Source organism: Pelodiscus sinensis, chromosome 7, assembly GCF_052426305.1.
Source record: "Pelodiscus sinensis isolate ZL-2025 chromosome 7, ASM5242630v1, whole genome shotgun sequence".
NCBI classification, from domain to species: domain Eukaryota; kingdom Metazoa; phylum Chordata; order Testudines; family Trionychidae; genus Pelodiscus; species Pelodiscus sinensis.
Window position 1 is genome coordinate 3964245 of NC_143058.1, and position 26233 is coordinate 3990477.

Sequence of the window (26233 nt, forward strand, 5' to 3'; positions counted from 1 at the left end):
CTCTGTGCTTGTCAATGGGCACGATCTCTGAGTGCACCAGCGGGGAATGAAGCTGCCAGATGAGCTCAGACCTGCCAGCCGATTGTACCAGCCTGTGTCTGTCCCGCGGGGGGCCGTTCTGCTAGGGAGGTCAGAGAGGCACACACCTGATGACTCAGTGAGGCCCTGGGTGTACGGGATGCTGCCGAATGCCAGGCTGGCGGCGCGCGACCGAACCAGGAAGGACAGCGCCTGCGGAGAGGAGGAGGAAGACTTTTTTTAAAGATAATTCAGTGATCTCGGAGCATTGGTCATGACCCTGCAGCCTTCTCAGTGGGAATGTTTAGCACAGAGTTCTGGGGTTCTATCAGTCCTCCCGATGGGGAGCAATTTACTTTCATGTATCATGGCCCATATGGCCGGGCAGTGAGTGATTTCCTTGGACCAGGACTTAGCCCTGGTAGTCCCGAATAGCTCCTTGCAAACGTGCTGAAATCCCAACTCTTCCTGGGCATTGCAGGACACAGGAGGAAGGAAACGGTTGCTGGGTAGGGGGGAAAAAGCAGGAAGGTCCCACAAACCATACTGCCACCTTGACCTCTGAGGACAGGACAAGCAGCAATGGGCTTAAATTGCAGCAAGGGAGGTTTAGGTTGGACATGAGGAAAAACTTCCTGTCGGGGGTTAAACACTGGAATAAATTGCCCAGGGAGGTTGTGGAATCCCCATCTCTGGAGATATTGACGAGCAGGTTGGATAGACATTGATCAGGGATGATCCAGATGGTCCTGCCGTGCGGGCAGGGGACTGGACTTGATGACTCATGAGGTCCCTTCTGTTCGCTGAGAGCCAGCTGGCTTTTAGCTCAAGCGGCAGAGGCTCATGCACTAAGCTCCAGAGGTCCCAGGTTCGGTTCTACCACTCGGTGGACATGCCGTGGGTGGACACCTCAAATTGCTTCTGCCTGACAGTGCTGCTGCCGGGACATGCACTGAGCCTCTGCCCCTATCCCATAAAACGTTCATGTGGCCCTGGAAAGCCACTTAACAGTACTGGCTGCAACTGGAGGGTGGGCCCAGGCCCAATTAAAGACGAGTCCCAACTGGGGAAGGAACTGGGTGGTTTCTGTTACAGAGAGGAGGAAGCATGGAGCAGAAGGTGGCTGAAGGGTGAGAGAGAAAGGACTCTGAGGTCCCTCTCTCTGGGTACAGAGAACAGAGTTTCAAGGAGGGAGTTTCCACTCTGGCCGTGAAGGCAGAGCAGCGGGGGGGCCTGGGAGAAGGTCGGCCCTTAGGGTAGGCTGGAGTGGAGAATAACCCCATGAGAAGAGACCACCACAAGGCCAGATCAGCTGTTGGAAGGGGGCGCTAGGCAACCAATGAGCTGCGGCACAGTGCTAGGCCATGAGCCTGCAGGCCTGCAGCTTCTTCCCCTGATGCGGACACAGCCGATCCGGCATCGAACCTGGTTTTTGTTTCCCCAATAGCAGCCTCCCTCTGGCTTCCTGAAATGAGGTTTACAGGAACGGTCAACAAAGGCTTCCCCTGTCGACCGATCCACGTCTTGACTGCTGCGCTGTGCCGACGATCAGCTGAGCCGGCACAGCGCGGCAGCCATATTTATTTTAATGACGCCGGGGATATTTAAATCCCCGCTTCATTGACTATGTCGGGTAGACTATTTTATATGCCTCTGTCGGCAGAGGCATGTAGTCTAGACATACCCTAAGGCTGTGTCTAGACTACATGCCTCTGTCGGCAGAGGCATGTAGATTAGACACATAGGCAAAGGCAAATGAAGCCGCCATTTAAATGATCGCGGCTTCATTTACATTTACATGGCTGCCACGCTGAGCCGACAAACAGCTGATCAGCTGTTTGTCGGCTCGTGTGCTAGTCTGGACGTTCCCCCTGCCGACATCAAAGCCCTTTGTCGGCAGCCCCGTTATTCCTCATGGGATGAGGTTTACCGGGGCTGCCGACAAAGGGCTTTGATGTCGACAGGGGGAACGTCCAGACTAGCGCATGAGCCGACAAACAGCTGATCAGCTGTTTGTCGGCTCAGCGCGGCAGCCATGTAAATGTAAATGAAGCCGCGATCATTTAAATCGCGGCTTCATTTGCCTTTGCTGAACAAACAAATCTACATGCCTCTGCCGACAGAGGCATGTAGTTTAGACGTACCCTAACAGTCTACATTGGCAGGCGGGGATATCGTAAAATCTGTTGCGTGACATGAAACCAAGGGGACGTTGTCCAAGTGCAAGGGAGAAGAAACTCTCTCGGGAGATTAACGCTCGCTTGACAGACCACCAATGAGCAGCCTCTGTTCTTACCTCAGACTCAGCGTGGGCTGGGAATGCAGCAGAACGGAGAGGCTCTCCATTGCTCCACCCAGAAATAACACCTCGGGGGATTACTGCAAAACTCGGAGCAGGCAGTGAAAATGATTAGGTGCATAGAAAAATGCTCATCATGACAAGAGACTTGAAAACTGGGCTGGTTTGCCTGAGAAAGGAGACAAATGAGAAGGAACGCAGTGAATGGACCCAAATTACAGATGGGCTAGAGAAAGTTGTTTGGGAGAGTCTGTTCTCCCTCTCTCTTTACACAAAAGACTTGAGAGTCACCAAATGAAGTGAAGACACAGCAGGTTTAAAACAAACAAAAGGAAGTTTTTCTTCACACAGTGCACAGTACAACTGCGGAACTCCTTGCCAGAGGATGTTGTGAAGACCAGAACTTTAACAGGGTTCAGAAAAGAGCTAGATACAATCATGAAGGACTGGTCCATCAATACTTATTAGTCAGGAAGGGTAGGAATGGTATCCTAGCCTCTATTTGTCAGAGGTTGGAAATGGGTGACAGGGGAGGGATCACTGGATGATTTCCTGTTCTGTTCACTCCCTCTGGGACATCTGGCATTGGCCACTGTCGGCAGACAGGACACTGGGCTAGACGGACATTTGGTCTGACCCATTCTTATGTTCTTATAAAAACAAGGAGACATTCAACGAAATGGAAAGGTGGCAAATTCGAAACGGATCAAATGAAATACTTGTTCACACAGAGCATAATTAGACTGTGGAACTCACCGACACAGGATGTCAGTGAGGCCAACTGTTTAGCAAGATTCAAAGACAAGGTTAGGACACTTATATGAAGAAGATGAATACCCAGAGTTGTTATATTTAGGAAGGAAATTTGGGAAGGATATGAAACCTCATACTTCCGGGAACACAATGGGCTCTAACTCTTAGGCTACGTTTAGACTGCATCTCTCTGTCGACAGAGGGCTGCAAATCAAGCATGTTGAAATTGCTAATGAAGCCAGGATTTAATTATCCCATGCCTCATTAGCAGAAACATGGCCGCTGCTTTTTTTGAAACGGAGTTTTTTGGGAAAAAAAAGTCAGTCTAGATGCAGATCTGTCAAAAATAAACCCTTTTTCGACAGATCCTGTATCCCTGAAAAAAACGAGGTTTACGGGATCTGTCGAAAAAAGGTTTATTTTCGACAGATCCATGTCTAGACTGCCATTTTTTTTCGAAAAAACTCAATTTCGAAAAAAAGCGGCGGCCATATTTATGCTAATGAGGCACTGGATATTTAAATCCCAGCTTCATTAGCAATTTCCATGTGCCTAATCTACATCTCTCTGTTAACAGAAAGGTGTAGTCTAGACCCACACTTATAGGGATTAGGATGAGGGGTAGATTATTCCACTTCTAATTATTGGGGGTTCTTGCACTTTTCTCCGATACATCTGGGACTGGCTGCTGTCGGAGACAGGATATATAACTGGGTGGATCAAGAGACTGCTCCAGTCTGGCAATTCCTATGTTCCTCATTAAAACCCACATGCCTTTTGGCTTTTTTGGAAAGTGCTTGGGCTTGAAAATAGCTCTGTTCCAGCTCAATAAAATTAGTACATAGACCTATAAAGTGTAACCCTAGTAATCTCGCTGCACTCCCATCCCCCCTTCCCTCCCTAACCGCATCCCTTGTCCCACAGCGTTTAAAATGCTTTCTTTACAAGGACCCAGCTCCAGAAGTCACCAGGAAGTTGTACATTTGAAACAAATTCAACCGTGCCGTCGTAAAACAAGTTTAATAGCCCAGCTCTGCATGCCGGCACCCACCTCACATCCGCATAGAAGAGACGGTGGAAACAGAGTACGCTGACCCAGAAGAGAGGGACTTGCAAGGAATTCAGAGACGGGACAAAGGATGCTTGGAGGGAAGATCTTGGGGGGGGAGACAGACCCACAAAAAAGCCTCTGCCCTATTGGGACTGAATTTTGGGGTGGTGAATAAAATCCATCCAGGCGACCTCAGTTGTCTTAGAATCATAGAACACTAGAACTGGAAGGGACCTCGAGAGGTCATCGAGTCCAGTCCGCTGCCCTCACGACAGGACCAAGCACTGTCTAGATCATCCCTGATAGATGTCTATCTAACCTGCTCTCCAGAGATGGAGATTCCACAACCCCCCTTGGCAATTTATTCTAGTGTTTGACAACCCTGATAGGCAGGAAGTTTTTCCTAATGTCCAACTTAAACCTCCCTCGCTGCAGTTTAAGCCCCTTGCTTCTTGTCCTATCCTCAGAGGCCAAGCAGAACAATTTTGCTCCCTCCTCCTTGTGACACCCTTTTAGATACTTGAAAACCACTATCATGTCCCCTCTCAGTCTTCTCTTTTCCAAACTAAACAAGCCCAATTCTTTCAGACTTGGTTGGATATAGAGTGAAAAGTGATGCTGGAAGAATCTTAGCTGGGTGACTGTGGGCAAATCACTACTCTTCTGTTGTCCTCATTTTCCCCATCTGTAAAATGGGCATAATAAAGCTGCGGTGTCCCAAAGGAATGTTCTGGGGCTTACAGCTTCAAAGTCCCAAGAGTTCTCAGACAGAAGGCACTACAAAAGGCACCAAGTTACCAAGAGATTCCTCTCTTTGACCATGAAGGGATGTTTCTCTGTTCGTTGGCTGGTGGTGGCAATCAATAGGAAGGCCTTTGGAGTGAGTGAAACATGGTCAGTGGCATGGAAGCCAAGAAAATCTGGGAAGGTCCCACAGGGTTACCTGGCTGGGACATGTCCTGTCGTGCCCTAGAATTAAGTGAATCGCGGCGATTGTAAATACCTATGGCATGGAACTAGTCTGGCCAGGTAGTGCTGCATGGCTATTTACAAGCCAGAGGGAATACGGAGACATGATTCAACAATCTAGCCAGGCTAATATACTGGCCATTCACATTACGGAGGGCTCCAGCACCCGTGCACACAAACAAAACCGTAAATCACTTCACAAAAGAGAGTCGACAGGTTTTAAAGGCAGGTTGCTTTCCATTGCTGCCCAAAATACTCGCGCTCCTTCCGTCCCCAGAGCTCAGGGCTGTGAATTCGTTTCGCTTCTTGGCCTCAGGGTTCGCTCCCCACCGTGTGCTCCGTCATCTCCAAGAGACAAACTAAGACTGTCTTTGCCACGTCCGGCTCCGCGGGAGGCCAGGCTGACTCGCTACAGGTGCCCAGTCTCGGTGAAAAGCAGGTACCGAGAAGACCAGGAACTCTGGGAGGTTCAGAGGGAAGGGTTAACCTAGACTTCCGTGAGTGCAGGGTTGTGAGGGGGTGGGAAAGGAGGGGTTAAAGAAAACCTCTGAGTCCAGCCAGCTCCGCCTCACTTTACCGACAACCAATGCGAGAGAAAAGGAAGGTACCTGGCTCATTTTGGGGCTGACTGGTGAGGGGGCAGGAGCTTGGTTTGGTGACCTGAGGGCACGAACCAGGGCCTGCCAGCCCAGTAGTCATGGCAGCAAGTAAGCCCCACTCAACAGAAGCAACCTATGAAGAAACTCCCACTAAGGGGAATCTGGATTCTTGGGGCCACACCTCAAATTTAAGGACTGAAATAGGGAGTTGCTTGGAGTTTCTGAGAGGAAAGATAAGGGGGCAACCTTCCCCCCCTTTTCCACCCATCTCAGCAGCCTAGCCACTAGGCTACACAGCCTCCAGAGACCCGGCCACAAGGGGTATATGCTTTAAAGTCTGATCTAATTCACATCTCCTTGCCACGCTGCTCAGCTGAGGCGGCGTGTGGCACCGGTTGTCCTTCACAGAAGGAGCTGGTGGCTCTGAAAGGTTTGGCCGAGGTGAGCAATCGATACGCTGGCACTGGGCAGTGCTTCCGGGCCTAGGCCACAGCAGAGACACAAAGCCAAGAGCAGGAGAAGGAACGAGAGAGAGCAACCCTGGATTTTTATTAGTGCCATTTTACAGATGGGGAAACCGAGGTGCAGAGCGATGACCCGGCTAGCCCAAGGTCGCCCAGGAAAAGAGTCTGGGGCGTAGACTTGAGGAGTCTTGACTCCCAGTCCTGTGCCTAAAACACAAGACCGTCCGCATCCTGGCCCTTGGTAGAGGTTCTACCCTGGAAGATACAAGTACCAGCCGTCCTGTCTGACAAATGAACCACATGCTTGTGGGACTGAGCTGGTGAAAGGACCCCAGCTCACCCCTCTCTCCACCACCAGCCATCCTCACGCACCAACGTCCCCCTCTTTTAATTCCTTCATTCCTGTTTTTACTACTCCGCATGAGAACGTAAGTGTGGCCAGACTGGGTCAGACCAAAGGTCCATCTAGCCCAGTATCCTGTCTGCCGACGGTGGCCAATGCCAGGTACCCCAGAGGGAGGGAACACAACAGGGAATCATCACGTGACCCCTCCCTTGTCGCCCATTTCCAGCATCTGACACACAGAGGTTAGGGACACCCTCCCTACCCATCCTGGCTAATAGCCATCGCTGGACCTCACCTCCATCATCCACAATAAAAAAGAGTGCTCCTCCAAAGCCCTGAGCATCCTTGACACCCTTTTATACAGCTTCAGCGGGATAGCCGAGTGAGTCTGTAACAGGAAAAACTTAAAAACCAACAATTAGTCTAGTAGCACCTTAAAGACTAACAACACGTGTAGCTGGTATCATGAGCTTTCCTGGGCACAGCCCACTTCTTCAGATGACTGGAGTATAGTGAGTCCAGATCTAAGGATAAATAAGGGATGGGAGTGGGGGAAAGGGGAGGGGAGGATGAAAAAGAGAGACAGTGAGTAGATAAAACTTAAAAAACAACACTCAGTCTAGCAGCACTCTAAGGACCAACAAAACATGTAGATGGTGGGTAAATAGTTCAAGTAGTTACAGGAATCTGTTAAGAACCATTAGCACGTTGGTTGGTTGGTTGGTTAATATATGGAGATATACCATCTCACAGAACTGGAAGGGACCTTGAGAAGTCATTGAGTCCAGTCCTCTGCCCTCACAGCAGGACCCAGTACCATCCCTGACACATTTTGCCCCAAATGGCCCCCTTAAAAATTGATCTCACAACTCTGGGTTTAGCAGGCCAGTGCTCAAACCACTGAGCTTTCCCTCCCCCCTTTAAGTTATTAAAAGGTTGAAGATAGCGTGTGAGCCGTCCAATATCCTTGGTTAGCCCATTAGCATAAGAATTAAACGTAAAGTGCTACCAGACTATTTGTTGATTTTTAAGGTTAGCCTTTTATACATATACTCAACAACTAACTAGAACCACCAGTTGTCCCAGACAGGCCGGCCTTCCCGGAGCAGGGTTCACCTGTCCCCCAGGCCTCGGCCATCGCTAGGTATTTTGTGCCTGGTGTTAGCATGCCCCACATATTAAAACTCCTACAGTTCTGCCTGTCTCGCTGGCCCTTCACATGGGGCTGGAAGCCATTCCAAGAATACTCCCCTGGAGGCCCTAGACTTTCATTTCTTATTAGCCGCCTAAACTTGGCTGACGAGCGTTGTTGTTCTGCAACCGTTGTGCCAAAGTAACAGTCGCTGGAGGAATGGAAATGGGTTGCCACCGTGTTTTAATGTTTGGCCATGGACATCCATGCCAAGAGCGCTCTGGTTTGGCTGGGATCTGGGATCCCGGTCTAGTAAAACTGCATTCATTGCAAGCAGCTCTTTGGATATTTTCGCTGTTTGGGACAGAGGGAGTCATCATCTTTCTCGCCCGGCTTTCGGAGGGCCCGTCCAGTATCTTGGTGGAAAGCAAGCAGCCCCAGCATCCTCCATTGTGTGGGTGGAGATCTGGAATGTGTGGCGGGATAGAGGGTTTTACTTCGGGAGCTCTGCTCGTTTCAAGATGGGAACCACGCCTCTGTCCTCGACGTGTGCCATCAGCTCGGCAAAGACTATTCCCAGCGACTTCTTCGCCGTTGTTGCTTTGTTTCTTTTCCTTCTCCCTAGCTTTGTTCCACCAAAACACCAGGCGTCTTGCAGGACACGTTCTCCTGGGCCACAAAGTCCCCTGCACTTAGTTTTTGCGAGCAAAATGCTGATCTCGAAGGTCAAGTGCACCCTTTGGGATTCGGTGATCCAGGCCAAGGGTGGTAGCTTCAGAGAGCTCTTGTGAGGGGATGCACCTTTCGCAAATAAAGTCTGTTCACTGAAACTTAGGTATTTCCTCCGTGACCTGCAGTTTTCAAAGCCCTTTTATTTTTTTCTCCTCGGTCCTTTTAAGTTTGAGCCTGTGAAATTTGATGTAGCAGGAGATGTGCCAAAGTGCCCTGTTCTGAAGTATTTTCAACAGCATCGCCACCCTCTGATCTCTCTGGGTACGTCTACGCTGCAGGGCTAACGTCCAATTCAGCTGCACAACTTCAGCTATGTCAATTGCGTAGCTGAAGTCGAAATAGCCTCACTCGGCATTTGGCGCTGCCTACACAGCCGGAAGTCGAAGGAAGAACACTCCTCCTTCGATGTCCCTTACTGCTCGTGGAATGGAGGTTGCCAGGAGTCGGAGTAAGAAGTCCTCCAGCTCGACGTGATTTCAGATTAAAGGCTTGTAGCGTTGATGCGTATTTAGTTATTTTGAAATAACACTGCCATGCAGACGTACCCTATATGCCTACGGGTAGGGGCAGTGCATTCATCTTTTGGAAACACCTGGTGTTTGGATAGCCAAATCCTTGCTTTCTTTCTGATTCTGCTGGATTAATTAGCCATGCGTCTGTGTCGTCCTACCCGTGTGCACTGGGACAGAGCAGGTGCGATAGAGCAGGTTAAAGGGCTTGGTGGAAGGGGAGAGAGGCAGCCCTTGCAGAGAGAGTCAGCAATCCTGGCTAATTAGGGCAGCTTAGTCAGGGCAGCTACAAATCAATTAAGGTCCAGGTGAAGCTGATTGGGGCTGCCTTGAGGCCTACTTAAAAACCCTCCCTACAGGGGGGAGGGAGAGGAGGAAGAGAGAATTTCATTTTGCCTGTCTACACTGGCCTCTTGTGCAAGAACAGTTGTGCAAGAGGGCTTATTCCTGAGCGGGAGCATCATAGTTTTTGTGCAAGAAGCCCTGATGTCACATATTAGAATGTCAGTGTTCTTGTGCAAGCACTCCCTGCCAGTGTAGACAGGCAGCATGTTTTTGGGCAAAAGCAGCCGCTCTGGTGCAAGATCATGCCAGTGTTGACACAGCCCTCGTGTTTCGTGTTCACGGAGCCATCCTTTTACAAAACACGGCTTGCCAATATGCTTCAAAATGCCACTTGCTGGTAGGTGCAGCACCAATTACACATGGCAGCAATGTAAAGCCACTGGATGGAAAATAAATTACATCGCATTGAAGGGTGTATAGTTCCCGTTTGCCAGTTGCTGGGGTGTCTGTAGCAGCGTAGCATCAAAAGCATGCACGGCACTTCACAAACAGGTGGCAGACATAAATGAGTTGCCCCAAAAGAGCACAATCCATCAAAGGTGGCAGGACAGACTCCTAGGGTATGTCTACACTACCCTCCTAATTCGAAATAGGAGGGTAATGTAGGCATACCGCAATTGCAAATGAAGCCCGGGATTTGAATTTCCCGGGCTTCATTTGCATAAAGCCGGCCGGCGCCATTTTTAAATGCCGGCAGTTCGAACCCCGTGCCGCGCGGCTACACGCGGCACGGAGTAGCTAGTTCGGATTAGGCTTCCTAATCCGAACTAGCTGTACTCCTCATTCCACGAGGAATTCAAATCTCGGGCTTCATTTGCAATTGCGGTATGCCTACATTACCCTCCTATTTCGAATTAGGAGGGTAGTGTAAACATACCCCTACAGAAGATCGGATCCATCCCCTAGAAAAGTTTTGATTAATTTCAGTCTGTGATCATTCATTTTGCCCTGCACGTCTCTCAACCAAAAGTCTGTCTGATCCCGTGTTTCCTTGTTCGAGCGGTTTCCGATATATATTTGGACAGGGCTAGGGGATGAGGGTTGAAAACATGGTAACAGCTTGTGAAAATCAATCTCTTTCCCATGTATTGTTTGCTCCAGGGACCTACTTCCTTAGTGTCGAAAAAAGGTTTTATTATATTGTGTTGTCCCAGAGGGGGGCAGGGGCGGGAAATCTCATCACTTTACATATGAATGAAATAGTTCACCAATGTGGTTTTGATTGTTTGTTGGTAGTATTATTAAAAATGTAAGTCTTGGAATTAGATCTAGAATGTGGAGGCTTATAGAGCAACACAAAACACGATTGTTGTCGAATAACTGAATCCATTTCATATCCCAAACCTTTTGCGGAGTTTATATATTAAAATATACGCACCTCTGTGCATGTTGCCTGTAGCATCTGTATACCAATGTATAAGGAAGAGCTCTGTGTGCCCCCAAACCTTATCTCTGCCTCTTCCACCAACAGGAATCACTATAAAAGATATGACTTTACCTCTCTTTTATATTCTGGGACCCACATGCCTACAGCAACACGGCCAACATAAAAATGTATAGGTTGAACCTCTCTAATCTGGCTCCCTCAGGACTTGACTGGTGCCGAACCAGAGAGTTTGCCAAATCACAGGAGGTCAGTGTTGTCTAGCACCATGACCAACACTTCCACTGTTTACTGGGGTCTGAGAAGACATTTAGGGTAAGTTAGAGCTAAATAACAGCACAGAACACTGAGAGCCACTGTAGCTGTAAACAAACTTTATGGGACAGCAGGAAACTTGGCCACACCCATGATAAGTGGACATCTGGCTACCTGAAATCATGCCGGACCATGGATGTTGCCGGACCAGAGAGTGCCGGACTAGAGAGGTTCAACCTGTATTGCAGGCCTACGATAAGGCTAAATAAAAACGATAACGCTTAATGAATAAATATTGTGCAATTGAGTTTCACTGCTGTTCCCAGATGCCCCATGGAGTTCTGAGTATTAGACCATGCAGTTTTGGATTTAGGCCACAGACATTAGGTCTTCAGGAGACTAACAAATGCAGTCCTAGTCTCAGCATTGTTCTTACAAGAAGACTGGCTTCCACCCCAAGGTGCATGTGCTACTACGGTCTGGGACTTGGCACGTGATTGGCCAGCTGCCTTCCTGTTTCCGTGATGAGCCCTGTATGAGGCCTGCTGTCCCAGCTCTTTCAGTGTCCCAGGCTCAGCCAGCCTTTGCCAGCCCCCAGATTCATGCGTGTTGGCACCCACAAGCCTAGTCGACACTAGACCAGGCAGGTCAGCTGAAGGTCCATCATCCAGCTACGTAAAAAGTGTAGCTGGATCTGGATTACCTTAAACTGAGCCACCGCACACAATGCAGTCAGTTTCCCTTACTCCTCACAGAATGAGGAGTACACGACGCCGGAGAGTGGGACTGCCTTCGGCGTTTGATTTGGGGGGTCTAGACTAGACCTGCTAAATCAAACGCTGAAAGATCGACCTCTGGAGGGTTGATCTTCTCTGTAAGGCAAGCCCTCTGTTATCCAGAGCACCCACTCCACTTACTAGGTGCTGCTGAGAAGGCAGGCAACAGCCTTCTTGGGGGCTACTACGGAGGCAAGCCACGGAAAAGACCCCCTGCACAGGTCCCTGGCAGCAGGGAAAGGGTGGGGCTTTGCCAGGAGAAGGAAGGTGGGGAAAGGCAAGGGGGCAGCAAAGGAAATGGCAAATGGGGTACGACTGAGATCTATGAACTGGCTCTGTCCTGTGAAATACAGAGCCTCTATTACGGCGAATACACACCTCGTGGGGATGCCCACACTTCAACACCAGGCGAGTCACTGTGAATGTTCCCAAGAAGACAGGTCGGGGGTGGCTTTTTTAGACCCTAAAGCAATCTCAAATCAGGCAGGAGAAGGAACGCCCAGGCTAAGGTGCATAGAGCCATAGAATCCCAGGGCTGGCAGACAGCTCAGGAGCCATCGAGTCCAGCCCCCTGCCCAAAGCAGGACCAACCCAACTCCATCATCCCAGCCAGGGCTTGGTCAAACCGAGACTTCAACACCTCTAGGGATGGAGATTCCACCTCCTCCCTAGGGAACCCAGCCCAGTGCTTCCCCACCCTCCTAGGGAAATAGTTTTTCCTAATATCCAACCTAGACCTCCCCCACTGCAACTTGAGCCCATTGCTCCTTGTTCTGCCATCTGCCACCACTGAGAACAGCCTTTCTCCAGCCTCTTTGGAACCCCCCTTCAGGAAGTTGAAGGCTGCTCTCAAATCCCCCCTCACTCTTCTCTTCTGCAGACTAAACAAACCCAAATCCCTCAGCCTCTCCTCATAGGTCATGTGCTCCAGCCCCCGAATCATTGTACGCGTGGTTGATGAAGCCACATAGGCCACAGGACAGGAGAGTGACACGGTGGGTGAGGCAATCTCTTGCATTGCAGCAGCTTCCGCTGGACAAAGAGAAGCATCAGGCCCCGAATACGAGCTCCGTGTAAGCTGGAAAGCATGCGTCGCCCGCTAGCAGGAGTGGATCCAATAAATGATATACCCGCACCCATCTTGTCTCTCCGGGCAACTTCAGAGAATGAGGCAGATGGCCGAGCCGTCCCCTCAGGGCGGCTGGCCAAAACAAGAAGCGGCCATTTTGATTACCCGCAACAAGAAGTCTGCTCACATTCATTCCGGAGTCTTGGGCATAGGTCAAGGACATGAGGGGAATCGTACGCAGCCAGCACCCTTCCCAAAGGATTCATCAGCACTAGCTTCCTGGAATCCTCCTGGAAAAACTTCTCGGAAGAACAACAAAGCCCCAACCATGGAGCAGCAGGCCTAGGCTGGGAAGGAGGTCATCACGGCACTTGCACCCAGCATGGTCTGAAGAAGCGGGGCTCTCTTGGCGGTAATACGGGCCAGCTCCTCCCTCTGCCCCATTCCAGCCAAGGCCGTGGGACTCGCAGGCAGTTCGGTTCCCAAAGCCGTTGAAATAAGAACCCGCCAAGGAAACGGGAGACATCCCAGACTTGGAACGGATTCCTGTCCCCCAGGGGGACAAGCTGGGCCCGGCCATGAAAAGGAAGGACCGTTATCACGCTCTTCTCCCTCTCCCGTCTCCCTCTTGCCTGTCTCTCCCTTCTGAGAGTGCCAGCATGCAACAGGGGGATCTTGCATGTTAGAAATAGGCCATATTCCCACAGCCAAAACAAAACCCAGAACTGGACACGCACTGAAAACTCCCACTTGCTATGGGAACTGCATACCCACGTAGCTGAATAAAGAGCCAGCGAGCTAGATAGCTTGAGATTTTGTGAAACCTAATAGAGTCTCCTCACACTATCTCCAGTTCTAAAACTGTGCTTGGCTTGCTGACTTTGCCAGCTGACCCAGTGGGTGTAAACAGAACAGGTAATCATTGCGTGATCCCTCTCCTGTCATCCATTTCCAGACAAACCGAGGCTAGAGACACCATTCCTACCCATCCTGGCTAATAAGTACTGGCGGACCTATCCTCCATGAATTTATCTAGTTCTTTTTTGAACCCTGATAAAGTCCTGCTCTTCACCATATCCTCTGGCGAGGAGTTCCACAGGTTGACTCTGCGCTGCATGAAGAAATGCTTCCTTTTGTGTGTTTTAAACCTTCTATCGGTTGATTTCATTTGGTGACCCCCTAGTTCTTATGTAATGGGAACAAGTAAATTACTTATTCTTATAAACTTTCTCCATACCTATCATGATTTTATAGACCCCTATCCTATCCCCCCTTCGTCTCCTCTTTTCTAAGCTCAGTCTCTCTCCGGATATCACTACCCAATGTAAGTTGTAGCAAAGGACAGAGGAAAATAATGCACTCTGATCCTTCAGGTCCAATCCTGAGTAAGAACTGCAGGGTTTGGTCTTTTAAGGGCAAAATGGCTCTTTCTTGGAACAGCTTCATCTCTGAATAATACTCACCCCCATGTGGCAGTGCCTAAAAATAGACTTTTTTGAGTCAGGATGGAGGCAGAATGGTGAAACCAGAAACAAGTGAAGAGCAGGAATGACTCTGTTTGGAGATCAGACCATGGGCAGGGGGCAGGAGAGGGGGAATAGATCAGACCATGGGGTGGGGGGGGAGTAGATTTCTATATAGGACTTCAGATGTGGGCCCGATTTGGTCCCGAACGTATCAACGTATTTTGGATGTGCTTATAAACCACATAAAAAGGCATGATGTAAAAACAGGACTAGAGTTTTATAGGGGAAACTGAAGAGAGAGATGCCAGGTTACGCAGGGGCTGTGTCTACACTGGCAACTTATTCCGGAAAATCAGCCGCTTTTCTGGAAAAACTTGCCAGCTGTCTACACTGGCCGCTTGAATTTCCGGAAAAGCACTGATGATCTAATGGAAAATCATCAGTGCTTTTCCAGAAAAACTATGCTGCTCCCGTTCGGGCAAAAGTCTTTTTCCGGAAAACTGTTCCGGAAAAGGGCCAGTGTAGACAGCACAGTAGTGTTTTGCACAAAAAAGCCCCAATCGCGAAAATGACGATCAGGGCTTTTTTGAGGAAAAGCGCGTCTAGATTGGCCACGGATGCTTTTCCAGAAAAAGTGCTTTTCCGGAAAAGTGTCCTGCCAATCTAGACGCGCTTTTCCGAAAATGCTTTTAACGGAAAACTTTTCCGTTAAAAGCATTTCCGGAAAATCATGCCAGTCTAGACGTAGCCTAACTGTATTGAACCTCGTGGCTAATCCATCAGTCTCCAGTTATATTTGGCATGATGCAGGGGAAAGGCCCTGATGCTGGGGCTTGGATCTGATTCCTATCTCGGCCTCGGGCCCACTGTGTGACTTGGGACAAGTCATTGCCTCTCTCCATGCCTCAGTTTCCCCTCCCGCCCTTTTTCTGCCTCAGCCATTCAGCTTATACAATCTTCGGGGACGGGGAGGTTCCTGCCTTTGATGGAGTCTCTTCCTCTTTGGTTGCTGCTACATCACCCCTGCTAGAAAGAACATTTCCCGGGGGCGTCTAATGAGATTGGAGAAAGGTAACACTTAGGAATCTGGCTTACACAAAATGGCAGTTACTTTCTAAAAAGGTGAGTGGGGCAATAGATACAACTGGAATCCCCTGGCCATGAATTCTTCTCAGGGACATTGTAAGGATCCACCCCTCTGCTCACCAAATCCATCCTTGCACCCGGCCATGCTACCTCTACGCTCGGTCTAGAAACAAAAGGATGAACTTTCCCGGTAATGCTGATGGAAATAAAGTTTGTCTCCACTCTACCAGGAAAAATTGCCTCCCTTGGTTGTGATGCTGAGAATCAGTCTCCGACGCTTCCCTGTTCGGCCCATGCGTGCCCCTGGAGAGAGAGGGAGCCCTTGTTTCGGGGTGTCCTTTATTAAAAATGCAGCCGCACCTTCTCCAGTTCGTTAGCTAAGCTGGCTAGCTAGCCAGAGAACTCCACTTCTCTGGGCTTGCATGAGGTTGCTCCTCCAATAAACCCCGTGTAAGCCTGGCACCGAACAATTTCTTTCCAGGGACCGAGTTCTCATTCTCAGTGTCTTTTCCCAGGTTGGAGGGGGGCGTTGCGGGACTGTGTTGCCCGTCCTCTGCTTTTTAAGGTTGACCTGGAGCATTTAAAAGCATGTGTTTCTCACTCTGAGGTTACGATACTGTAATTTCCTTTACCCAGGGCTCAAGCGCTCCAGAAATGACAAATTAAAGCTTTTTATGACAGCCAAGTGTAACCAATACACAGTATTTCTCCTGTGCAGCAGAGCCTTTGCTGGCTGGGGAATTTTTTTGCTGTTGGAAACGCACGCAACTGGGAGCAGACGGAAGTGAACAGAGTGTGCTCTTCCAAATGATTTTTTGTGAGCCAGGTAGCAAAGTTTCCCCCAGCTGCACTTGTTCATCGGGATATAGAGAAGAAAAAGAAATCCAAGGTAGCAGGCAACACTCTCTCTCTCACACACACACACACACACACACATGCACACACACACACTCTCTCTCTCTCTCTCTCTCACACACACACACACACACACACACACACACTCTCTCACACACACACACATACATGCACACACACACACACACACTCTCTCTCTTGCACACACACACACACACATGCACACACACACACACTCTCTCTCTCACACACACACACATACATGCACACACACACTCTCTCACACACATGCACACACACACACTCTCACACACATGCACACACACACTCTCACACACATGCACACACACACACACTCTCGCTCATACACACACACTCTCTCTCTCTCTCTCTCTCTCTTTCACACACACACACACACACACACACAGGTCTGTATTTTTTGAAACAATGACTATTATTTCTTAGCAGAAAACACCTCGAGGGCTACATCTAGACTGGCATGATTTTCCGGAAATGCTTTTAATGGAAAAGTTTTCCGTTAAAAGCATTTTCGGAAAAGAGCGTCTAGATTGGCACGGACGCTTTTTCACAAAAGCCATTTTCGCGATCGGGGCTTTTTTGAGCAATACAAATCTGAGCTGTCTACACTGGCCCTTTTGCGCAAAAGCTTTGCGCAAAAGGGACTTTTGCCCGAACGGGAGCAGCATAGTATCTCTGCAAGAAGCACTGATTTCTTATAGTAGGAAGTCAGTGCTTTTGTGGAAATTCAAACGGCCAGTGTAGAGAGCTGGCAAGTTTTTCCGGAAAAGCGGCTGATTTTGTGGAAAAACTGGCCAGTCTAGACGTAGCCTTCAAGATTATGGTGGCATTTAAGTAGCTTAAGGACATGCTACCACAGTTCGTAGACTCCTAGGGTCGGAAGAGCCCTCAGGAGGCCATCGAACTCAACCCCCTGCCCAATGCAGGACCAATCCCAACTCAATCATCCCAGCCAGGACTTTGTCAAGCTGGGATTTAACAACCTCTAGGGATGGAGATTCCACCCCCTCCCTAGGGAACCCAGCCCAGTGCTTCCCCACCCTCCTAGGGAAATCGTTCTTCCTAATCTCCAACCTAGACCTCCCCCACTGCAACATGAGACCATTGCTCCTCCTTCTGTCACGTGTCACCACTGAGAACAGCCTCGCTCCATCCTCTTTGGAACCCCCCTTCAGGTCGTTGAAGGCTGCTCTCAGATCCCACTCCTTCTTCTCTTTCGAAGATTAACCAAGCCCAAATCCCTCAGCTTCTTCTCATAAGTCATGTGCTCCAGCCCCCTCATCATTTTTGTTGCCCTTCACTGGACCCTCTCCAATATATCCACATCCTTGCCATCATAGGGGCCTTGAATTAGATGTGATACTCCACATGTGGCCTCACCGATGCCGAATAAAGGGGAATAATCACTTCTCTAGATCTTCTGGAAATGCTCCTACGAATTCAGCCTAATATTCCATTCACCTTCTTGGCTACAAGGACACACTGTTGACTCATATCTGTAATCCCCAGGTCCTTTTCTGCTGAACTGCTGCTTAGTCAATCGGTTCCCAGCCTGTAACTATGCTTGGGATTCTTCCGTCCCAAGTGCAGGACTCTGCGTTTGCCCTTGTGGAACCTGATCAGATTTCTTTTGGCCCAATCCTCCAATTTGTCTAGGTCACTCTGGACCCTATCCCTACCCTCCAGCATGTATCTGTTGGCATTTGACTGGAACACCAATGTTAACACCCTGTTCCTGAAATACCAGCCAACAGATTTTTAGTAACCATAAGGAAGTCAATAGTTTTATGTCTCTAATGAAAGACCGTACACCTAATAAATGGGGCCAAAAATGTTGACCAAAACATTTGAGGTGAGCACATGTTGCTGATTTAGTAGAATTGTTCATCTGGAAAAAAAAATTAAAACTCTAAAACTAAGCAAACTGAAAAGTTTCATTTCACTGGTTTTGAAACATACAATTCCATGTTTGCTGTTGAAAAGGACTTTTGACTGTGAAATCACCTGACATTTTATGCTTTTAAGCCTTCAAAAACTCAAAATCAAAACAAAGCATTGAGTGGTGGGAAACATTTGTATTTGACCCCCATGTTGGGTTTGGATTTGATTTTGAGGCCTGGAAACATTCCCAAAAAAGTCATTTGGTTTCCGACCCAAACCAATTTTTTATTTACTTTTCAAGATTCCCAGTGAACTGAAAAATCTGCTATGTGCCTGGCATTTACAGATCCATCTGCAGCATCACAGAACCTAACACCAGACTGGAGCTTTGGTTTATTAGGAACTGTGTGACCTACTGAATTAGCGACTTGAGAGACTCGTTTCTCCACTGCTGCCTTGTGCCTTCTACAATCATTGTCACATGTGCAAGTCAAGTGTAAAATGATACCCAGACAAGCTCAACTTATTAATATTTGTAAGGCGCTTTCAAGAGCAAAATATTATGAAATTGGAAGCGATTTTTACAGTTCTAACCACACAAATGGTCAAAACAGAAGAACAGCCATCCTGGGTCAGACCAAAGCTCCATCTAGCCCAGTATTCTGTCTGCTGACAGTGACCAATACCAGTTGCCCCAGAGGGAGGAAACACACCAGGTTATCTTCATGTGATCCGTCCCCTGCCACCCATTTCCAGACAAACAGAGGCTGGGACACCATTCCTACCCATCCTGGCTAATCGCCATTGATGGACTTAACCTCCATGAATCTATCAAGCTCTTTTCTGAACCCTGTTCAATTCATTCTCTTTATTATTCTGAAAACATTCTATCCTTCTTTCAAGCATCTTTCCTTGTGTCCTACGCTTCTGCAGCAAACTCTTCAGCAATAGCAGTGCAGAACTTCCAAGCATCCGAGCTGAAGAACACAGCATCCGCCCTAAGGTTACCATCTGGCTGGATGTAGATTTCATTGACTGTGTCATGGACCTGTGTGAGGATTAGCATCCTCTCGGCTTTGTTTCATCTTTCATAACCGGAGCAGACGCTGTGCTCGGAGAGGTCACTGGCATGAGGGAAGACTAACGGTGGTCGGGGCAAAAATGATGCCATGGTAGTGACAGGAAAAGGCAGGAGAGTCGTCTGATTGGTCGCAAAAAAACCCAGCGCCTCACCTGCTCGCTCTGCACCTCCGAGGTGGGAGCAGTGGAAGAAGCAGAGATGAAAACTAGCAGGCTGTCAAGGGTGGAGTATTAACGAGTCCTTGTCGGTGAGGTGACACCACCTGGCCTTTAGGCGCTCCACCTATTATGTCATAGGCCATTTCCCTGCGGTCTCCTTGGGTGCAGCATGTTCTTCCGCGGACAGGGCGTCCACCTCAGCCCATCCCTTCCTCCCACAAGGAGAGGGAGGCAGGAGGAAATGAGGGCAGAGAAGCAGGCCAGAGAAGAGCTGGGAAGGGCCTTCCTGTTGAGCCATTTCAGGGAACATGGCCCAGCTGCTGTCATTTACCTCCGCAGAGGCTGGTGGAGAACGTGATGCCTTCCACAACGTGGCCAGAATGCGACTCTACTGCTCCACCTGCCATGAAAGGGCAGGTCAGCTTGTGATGTTCATAGAATCATAGCCTCACAGAACACTAGAACTGGAAGGGACCTCAAGAGGTCATCACGTCCAGTCCCCTGCCCTCCCGGCAGGACCAAGCACTGTCTAGACCATTCCTGACAGGTGTCTGTCTAACTTGCTCTTCAATATCTCCAGTGATGGAGATCCACAACCCCCTTAGCCAATTTATTGCAACAGCGTCACACTGTTGGTTCATATTTAGCTTGTGGTCCACTATGGCCCCTAGATCCCTTTCTGCCGGACTCCTTCCCAGACGGTCGCTTCCTGTTCAGTGTGTGTGAAACTGATTGTACCTTCCTAAGTGGAGCACTTTGCATTTGTCCTTATTAAACGTCATCCTGTTTACCTGAGACCATTTTCTAGTTTTTCCAGTTCATTTTGAATTTTGACCCTGTCCTCCAAAGCACTTGCAACCCCTCCCAACTTGGTATCATCTGCAAACTTAATAATCATGCTCTCTATGCCATCATCTAAATCACTGATGATGATGTTGAACAGAACCACCCCCAAAACAGACCCCTGCGGAACCCCACTTGTTATGCCCTTCCAGCATGACCGTGAACTGTTAATAACCACTCTCTGAGAACGGTGATCCAGCCAGTTATGCTCCCATCTTATAGTAGCTCCACCTAGCTCCATCATGTTCTTGGGATTACGGCTACATTCCGGCTCCTCAGTGGTCTCCATCAGTCCCTCGGACTGAGAGAACCCACACAACATTTGGTACCAAAGCCCTCAACTAGGGTTAGACTCCCAGCTGCTTCTGGATGAGTAGACGGGAGCAGAGAGCCTGGGTGAAATTCTGCCCTGCCCCTAAAGAGGAGCTTCACCCAGCAAGAGGGGGCGTTGCTGATGGAGCATTGTGGGTGAGGTTGCTTTTCCCTTGCTTTTCCTTGCCCCATCCATAGTAGCATAGAATCAGAGGGCTGGAAGGAACCTCGAGAGGTCATCTAGTCCAGTCCCTGAACTCCTGGCAGGCCCAAGGATCAGGAACCTATTGAACGTATGGGCATATGGCAAAGCCTATCTCTTCCAACGGGCAGTGGAGACCAGCTGATGTGGCTAGGGAGGACTATGTTTGGGGGAATCTGCCATGCAAAGGAGTTTTAATCCTTAGTAGACTTGCTGATCCACCATCAGTTGGATGCCGAATGCAAGGTTATAGATCTAGGCAGCAGGAATGCAGGTGGTATGTCAGGACTGGACAGTCGGTCCTAGTGGTCAGGGCTAGACTCCAAGCCAGGCATCAGAGCCAGAATCAGAAACCAGGGATCAAACCAGAACCAGGCCCAGTGCACCTGCACCCTCTCAGGACGCTTCTCGGATGTTCAGATAACTTCCTGTGCCATCCTTTGGTTTAAATGAGGTAGTCTGGCCAATCAGTAAAGCCGGTTATCACCCCCATCAGTAGCCCTGGGGCCAGGGCTTCTGAGAAGGGGGTCAGAGTTCTAGGTTCTGCTCTTTTCCAGTGGTTGTAAGTTGCTCCCTGGTGCCTAGGGGGGGGAGAACTGCCTGCAAACCCATGATGCATACTCTGTATGCTGGGTATGTGCAAGAAACCCCTATGGGAAAAAGCCATGCAGTGTGGACGCTCTTTTGCTCAAAAGCACATCACTTTTGCGATGCGCTTTGAAGTGTAGACGTGCTCTTGCGCAAGAAGTTGTGCACAAAAACTCTTGCGCAAAAGGCTTCTTGCACAAGAAACCTGCAGTGTAGACGTCACCAGGGTGTTTTCAGTGAAACAGAAGGGCTACGTCTAGACTGGCATGATTTTCCGCAAATGCTTTTAACGGAAAAGTTTTTCCGTTAAAAGCATTTGCGGAAAAGAGCGTCTAGATTGGCACGGACGCTTTTCCGCAAAAGCACTTTTTGCGGAAAAGCATCCATGCCAATCTAGACGTGCTTTTCCGCAAAAAAAAGCCCCAATCGCCATTTTCGCGATCGGGGCTTTTTTGTGCAAAACAAATCTGAGCTGTCTACACTGGCCCTTTTGCACAAAAGCTTTGCGCAAAAGGGACTTTTGCCCGAACGGGAGCAGCATAGTATTTCCACAAGAAGCACTGATTTCAGACAGTAGGAAGTCAGTGCTTTTGTGGAAATTCAAGCGGCCAGTGTAGACAGCTGGCAAGTTTTTCCACAAAAGCGGCTGATTTTCCGGAAAAACTTGCCAGTCTAGACGCAGCCAAGATGTGACTGTTAGACATTCCGCACAATAAATGTTTTCCAGGGTCTTTACCTACCTAGAAAGCCGCTTCCTCATTTGTTCTCAGAACGCTGTCCTCAAATGGCCACTATTAGAAGAAACACCTTTAAGGAATCATCCTAACCCTAGAAAAGACTAGAAAAGTTACCTGGTAAAGACCCCGGTGATACAAAGTAAAATCACAGCATACGATTCGTTCAACCAAGTTTACTACCAGGTGGTTCTTATGGCCAGTGGTTCTTAGTCCTTGTGCTCCCAGAAGTCAAGATGGTCCCAATGGGATTGTTTATATGTTACAGGATATAGGACGGGATGCAGCAGAAGGCTTAATACATCACACGTATCCTATAGTGGCAGTGGGTTTCACCTGCAGAAAAGAGAATAGAAAGAAAAGTCTGGTAAAATGCACTTAGCTCCGACACGGTTCCAGGTTGGCAGTGGCAAAAATACATTGGACCCTCTGAGAATTTGAATTATGTGGTGGGCATATGGTCCCATAAAGGCCTCTAGCACCAATGCCACTAATTGGCCCCTTTGCTGAAAATTCCCCCGGGAGACTAAAGATTTAGTGGGACACATAGATTCAGTGGCTGTTGAAGGTGATCGGAACATCTCCTTTGCCGGTGACCATCCTGTGCCATGTTCCGAGAGTAATGGCGTGCCTCCAGATAGTCCAGGTGGTGTCATTCTCTATCCGGATGAGCAGCAAAGAGCTAGGGTTCTGTGGTGGTGACTTCCCAACTCATACCGGACAGCTATAATAAATGTATCGACCATTATATCACATCCATGACCAGCTAGGGCTTTATGGTGATCGCTGCAAATTTCACAGTGGCAGCAGGAATAGAATCCCAGAAGCTACTCTCAAAGAGAGTCTTGCACAACTATTAGCACTAGAGGGCCTATGACCCTCAGTTCAAAAGTTCTGATTCCTTCCAGCAGAGGGTGAACATACACCTTGTAGCTAGTCATAATATTAAATCCTGTATAAGGCTGTACCTCCTTTTCTGCCTCTCCTCCTCCTGCGTCTCCTCCTTCTGCGTCTCCTCCTGCCTCTCTTTGCTCCTTGCTTCCTGTCCCTGGCGTGTCTTCTAAAACGGGAGGTTCTTCTGCTTCGGTGCCTGTGGTATCGCCTGTATCTCATCGTTTCCTGTTTCCAAGATCTCTGCAGCAGCTGAATGGCTGTTTCTCCATGGGGCCATTCGCCTGTCTTGGTGGATGGTATTGGCCTCCTTCAGGTGGTGAGTTGACGCATCTCTGCCATGTATCTCAAGAGGCCAACGATTATGACCTACGAGGGTTAGATTGGGTTTGCAACCCATACCTCATAATGGTCCACTTTGGCCATACATAATCATACGCAGCCAATAGCTTTCCCATCGTTAAAGAAACTGCTTTGCAACTGGCCTTTACCTGCATAATTGTTCTCCTTGGTCTCTGAGGATAGGACAAGAAGCAATGGGTTTAAAACTGCAGCAAGGGAGGTTTAGGTTGGACATTAGGAAAAACTTCCTATCTGTCATAGTGGTTATACACTAGAATAAATTACCTGGGGAGGTTGTGGAATCGCCATCACTGGAGATATTTAAGAGCAGATTGGATAGACACCCGTCAGGGATGGTCTAGATGGTGCTTGGTCCTGCTTGATGTCCTCTTGAGGTCCCTTCCAGTTCTAGAATTCTAGGATTCTAGGATAACAACAACTGATCCCCCCAGAAGAGGAATTAAAACACACAGGAAACAACATCTATGGTATCTGCAGCCCATAGGGAAACACAGTGCTCATAGACCCATACACGCAGCACCATCCTTTGCTGGCCATTTCCTCCTCGTCGGCTCCTCTTTGGTGGGAGAATGAAAGGAAAAGTAATCAAAAGAAAGGGGAAGTAGCAGGACCCACCACCGGGATGAGTGCCGAGGAGTAAAAATGAGGAGAGGGAGGTTTCTAACTCATTTCCATGAACGATGTCTTCCGTGACTTCCCATCAAAGCATGTCATGTGCCTTGTCACAATTAAATTGCAATGAGATCACGAATTGCCCCCTCGGCCCCCGGAAATAAAGAAACAAAGACCATCCTCCCAATAGTTCGGTGTGCTTGTCTCTCTGCTTTTCAGGCTCACATGGTACTTGGCGAAAATAATTACCCAGAGAACTGTTACTGCGTCTTATGGAAGAGGAAATCGAACAATGTGCCTAGAAGAGGCCATGAATGCTGTAGGACCTGCATGGAAATTGAAGTGACCCTACCAGAGTACTGTACATCATTGATGGTCTTCAGAGCCTCATCTTGAGGCTTTAGTGAACTTGGGAGATGAGACCTTTTCTGCTTTCCTCCCAACAGGAGCTTCCATGGGGTTGTTGTTTCAAATCGGGATTGGACGCCACCAAAAAGCTTGGATGTTTGGGCAGAACCATAAGACATGACCACTGAGCGGAAACTAACCAGATCTCTCCAGAATGCCATTTGAGGCATGGATCTGGATTTTCTGCCCAGCCTCCTGTGCTTCCTAACTTCTATCAGACTGAGACCCATGTCTCCCATAGGCAGCTCTGTCAACGCATCATAGAATCATAAAACACTAGCATTGGAAGGGACTTTGAGAGGTCATCGAGTCCAGTCCCTTGCCCCCATGGCAGGACCAAATACTGTCTAGACCATCCCTGATAGATGTTTATCTAACCTACTCTTAAATATCTCCACAGATGGGGATTCCCCGGGCAATTTATTCCAGTGTTTGACCACCCTGACAGTTAGGAACTTTTTCCTAATGTCCAATCTAAACCTCCCTTGCTGCAGTTTAAGCCCATTGCTTCTTGTTCTATCCTCAGAGGCCAAGATGAACAAGTTTTCTCCCTCCGCCTAATGATGCCCTTTTAGATACCTGAAAACTACTGTCATGTCCCCCCTCAATCTTCTCTTTTCTAAACTAAAGAAACCCAGTTCTTTCAGCCTTCCCTCATAGCTCATGTTCTCTAGACCTTTACTCATTCTTGTTGCTCTTCTCTGGTCCCTCTCCAATTTCTCCACGTCTTTCTTGAAATGCGGTGCCCAGAATTGGACACAATACTCCAACTGAGGCCTAACCAGCGCAGAGTAGAGCGGAAGAATGACTTCTCGTGTCTTGCTCACAACACACCTGTTAATGGAATGTTAATGTTAATGCATCAGTCCCTATGGGTCACAGGGGGTAGTAACTTACTGCGCACACAGCCATATTGATTACCGCTGATTGGAAAATGTTCATTTGGAAAATTGAGGGTCGGAAATCCCAGAATAGTCCATAGCCTGATGACCAGCATCTTCATGTGGGAGACCCACGTTCAAGTTCTGCTCTAAGGAAAGGCCTTGAACACGGGTCTTCCACATTCTAGGTAGGTGCTTTGACCATGGGGTATTGCTGATGCTGGAATCTAGTGCATCACCCTTTTCACAAAAAAAGTCAAGAGTTGTGTTGTCATTCTGCATCGGAACACAATTTTGAAGCCTCAGTGGTTTTTTGCCCAAATGAATTGTTCTTTTGTTATCTCAGTGGGGGCAGATGACCAGAACAAGGAGCAATGGGCTCAAATTGCAGTGGGGGAGGTCTAGGTTGGATATTAGGAAAAACTATTTCCCTAGGAGGGTGAGAAAGCACTGGGATGGGTTCCCTAGGGAGGGAGTGGAATCTCCATCCCTAGAGGTGTTTAAGTTTCAACTTGACCAAGCCCTGGCTGGGTTGATTGAGTTGGGGTTGGTCCTACTTTGGGCAGGGAGCTGTACTCGATGACTCCTGAGGTCTCTGCCCCCCCTAGGATTCTAGGATTTTCCAGCCAGTCCTGTGATGTCACTTTGTGAAGTGAGGCATTTATGAAGGGTAGCGGAATATGACCCTTAAAAACAAATCACCCTGAAACTTAACTCAGTCATTTTCAAACCTGGATTCAATGTCATGTTGTTGGTATGCATCAATCACAATGACTGTGACAAAGGACCATGTCACATTATGGATACCAAGTTATGAAGGTAGATAAACAGAATCAGGGGCTTTATTTTTGTCTAGTGCTATGATTGTTATGGATATTTATTTTTTTATTGCTTCTGTCATAAAGACCATAGGGTGTGTCTAGACTACATGCCTCCTTCGACGGAGGCATGTAGATTAGCCAGATCGGAAGAGGGAAATGAAGCCGCGATTAAAATAATCGCGGCTTCATTTAAATTTAAATTTCCCTCTTCCGATCTGGCTAATCTACATGCCTCCGTCGAAGGAGGCATGTAGTCTAGACACACCCATAGTGTTTTGATTGTAAGGAACGCTTTGTCTACTGATATTAAA

At 48.5% G+C, this 26233-nt stretch overlaps 1 long non-coding RNA gene across 5 annotated transcripts in view; it reads right to left on the minus strand.

Moving 5' to 3' along the window:
* Positions 1–216: 216 nt before the first annotated feature.
* The window catches only part of LOC112546075 (uncharacterized), a 30270-nt gene continuing 4253 nt past the window's right edge, over positions 217–26233 (minus strand). For 2 of the 5 annotated variants that reach the window (XR_003089705.3, XR_012905100.2), the window contains exons 3-5: positions 22915–23206; positions 22064–22282; positions 18877–19667 (exon numbers count right to left, since the gene is read on the minus strand). This is a non-coding gene — a long non-coding RNA (uncharacterized LOC112546075). Of the gene's footprint in view, positions 232–18876; positions 19668–21952; positions 22283–22914; positions 23207–26233 lie in introns of those variants that run through there. The other 3 variants (XR_012905101.2, XR_003089704.3, XR_012905103.2) reach the window with 3 other exon arrangements.